Below are 3,267 nucleotides of genomic sequence, written 5' to 3' on the forward strand. Positions count from 1 at the left end.
TCAGAATGGCTAAAATCAAAAACACCAATGAAGCTTACTTCTACATTCTAGTTTCTGTGGCAGCAAATTATAATCTATAAAACACAGAGGAAAACAACTCTGGCTTAGTTCGGTTTTGCTATTATAACAAAACACCTGAAATTGGATAATACATAAATTTGGTTCCCACAGTTAAAATGAGTAGGGCGTAAAGATCAAAGAATTCACCATTTTAATGTCTGATAGAGCCAGCTCTTCCTGATTTCAAAATGCTATCCTCATATGGCAGAATAGTGGAAGAGCAATATGGTAAGAAAGCACATTAAAGCTCTTTTATTTTGTGTTGACAGAGTGGCTCAGTTAGGAAATATTCCTAACAAAGATATTTATCTAGTCATGAGTTCAGAGACCTCAGGACTTGGTCACTTCTCAAAGCCCATGTCTAAAAGAAAAAAAAAGAAAAACCTACTACATTGAGCATAGTGTTTAACCTGTAAATACTGTGTAAACACATCTGAACCCTAGCATACTGTTTTTTATGCTTACAGATTCTGTGTCATGAATTTCATAAGTAAGAACTGCAGGGATGGCTTGTCACTTCTTTGGAACCAATTTATAGATACACTGTTAGAGAACATGATGCTTGTGGTTTGGAATCATCCAACTGCTTGTCACTTACAGATTCTGAAATTGATCATGACAGAGAGCTCGGGGCACTGTTTTTCTCTGTGTGGCCTTCCAAATGTGCACATAGCATATCAAATAGATCTGCCTTCTCACTGCGTGTTGACTGAACTTCAAGATTTAATATGTTAAGAAATAAGGAGTGAGCCTTCTGTGTCTCATCAGTGAACATCAAACAAAAATGTTTCCCTTACATCCTCTTCATTGGCATCATTGTCATATTTGGACCAAGGAAAAGTGTTAGGTGATAAAAATGCTCTTATCAAAGTCTCACACTGCCTTGGTAACAGTTGCTTCCCTTATTTGAAAAATCAGAAATATTGAGCATGCTTGACCACTCTTCAAATACTGTTTTTTCTTGAGTTTCGTGATGACTCTTGTTCTAGTGTTCTAGGTGTTCCCTCTCTGATGACACAGACATACTTTAGTGGCCTCTTCCTTAGCTTCTCACTTCTCTTTTGAGTTTGAAATATTCTCAAGTCATTATTGTTGACATTCCAAGCTGATAGTTTTTTGTTGCTTTCCATTTTAGATATTACTTCTTTTCCGCTGACTTCTCAAGCTATCTAGAGATCACGATACACTAGCCCCGTTCAGTAAGAGACTTGTTTTCTCTTGGATATGCGATGCATTTCTAAAAATTACTAAGCCAAAATTTAATTTTCTTCTTTCACAAGTGTTCTTGTATTTTTCTTCTCTGTCTGGCCTTTTAGTGAGTAGTATCGCCTTCTACCACTTAACTGTATAGATTTTATCTCTATAATACACTGTGAATTTGTCCATTCTTTACATGTTTTATTCTGGTAATATTCCTTTTCTTTATTTTTAAATAGTTTTTACTGAGCAATAGAATTTTCTCCACTCCCCCTTTCCTCCCCTTCCCTTCTACCTTCTCCTATGATCCCCACACCCCCAACTTACCAATTTACTCAGGAGATCTTGTCTTTTTCTATTTCCCATGTACATTAGATTATTCTGGCAATATTCTAAGGCATTATAGTTTCTATACTAAAGTATTTAACTAGTTTTCCAACATGTCTAATGTGGCAGAAAGGACTTACAGTCCACTATACATTGAAACACACCTTCCACCATACAGAAGTGTTTTACCTACTCAGTTTGGCATAGTCTTTTAAAGTTGTTTGCAACAATGGAGAGAAATGTGATATTTTCTTATGACAGGGTTATACTTCCCAATAGACATTGCAAATTTGCAGATCAAGTAATTGGAAGCAAGTGGCTTCCCTTTGCTTATAATTTATGACTCACTGTCTAACATCAGATGATTAAGAAGTGCTAGAGATGGAGGAACAAGAGATGAATATATAAATTCCCAAGTTACTGGATTTAAAGTACAATGTAAATAAATACCCATTCTGGGAAAACAAAACAGAAAAGTAACAAAACACACATCAGAGCATTATTTTTTTAAAAATCATTCTGTGTCAAATAATTTACCGCTGTACATAGAGCTAGTTGGTAAGACAGTCTAGCCAAACCTGGAAACTCCAAGTACAATGGGAGACTCGATCTCCCAAAATAAGGTGGAGAGCAACTTTGAAAGACATGTGGCCCCTTCATACATGTGCACATGGAACCTACCATACACACATGTATAAACATAGTTTGTACATATACATACAGGAACACATACGCATATACAAAAGTAAACAAATATTTTAAAAAGATAAAAAAAAATTTAAAAAAAATAAACTGAAGGATGCTAGCGTGCTTTTAGGAAACCGAAATCACCAGGTTTACAGTATACTTCATTTTCCATCCTCCCTAGCTTCACAAGCTAATCTTTTTTCAGAGCCTGCTACATAGAGCACCTCGATGCTTTCCACTCCAGTTTGCAGTAGTAAAATGAATCAACACTTTTTACCCTTGGTTTCACAGCTGTGGATCACTTGTGTACCAGGCGAGTTTCTGGATCATATGGATCAGCATCACTGGGGAATTTCATAGAACTCTGTGGATCACTTGTGAACCAGGTGAGTTTCTGGATCGTAGGGATCAGCATCACTGGGAATTTCATAGAACTGCAAATATGGGGCTCCACCTAAGAACAGTCAAACAGCTGTGTGTTTTTCTCTGTCCTTTATCCTAAAGTAGCTTTCCGGTTTTGCTAATGTTTGATTGCCACCACCCAGTTGATCAGTCTGCTTCCCACACCTTCTCTGCCTTCTGAGACTCACTGCTCTACTCTGAGCCTGTGTTCTTCTTAAAAAATAATAAAAGGGGGGCAGGGGTGTTCTTCTTAAACACCGGGCACAGGACAGACAGGCACGGCGGAACAAACACAGACACGACACGGCGGCTCCCACGTGGGTCCACTTTAATGGGGGAGGGAAACACAAAAAGGGCGAAGGATGTGGGACACACGAGGAAAAGGCAGGACGAGAGGGGGGAGAGGAGAGGGAGAAAGAGAGAGAGAGAGAGAGAGAGAGGCCTCGTGTGGTCCTGCCTTTTTAACGGGGAGCGACAGGTATCCGTAGTCCAGGGGGAGCATGGGAGTTGTAGTTTTCCAAAAGAACAACATACCACCCTTTTCGTTTTGTTAAAAAAATTGGGGGGGGGCTTAGAGGGTAAGGAATAGGGGCG

General features: G+C 38.8%; 1 pseudogene; it reads left to right on the plus strand.

Moving 5' to 3' along the window:
* Positions 1–3,267, plus strand: part of LOC113457971 — a 140,265-nt pseudogene that overhangs the window by 4,399 nt on the left and 132,599 nt on the right.

This window comes from Microtus ochrogaster, chromosome 2 (genome assembly GCF_000317375.1).
Source record: "Microtus ochrogaster isolate Prairie Vole_2 chromosome 2, MicOch1.0, whole genome shotgun sequence".
In the NCBI taxonomy this organism is placed as follows: Eukaryota; Metazoa; Chordata; class Mammalia; order Rodentia; family Cricetidae; genus Microtus; species Microtus ochrogaster.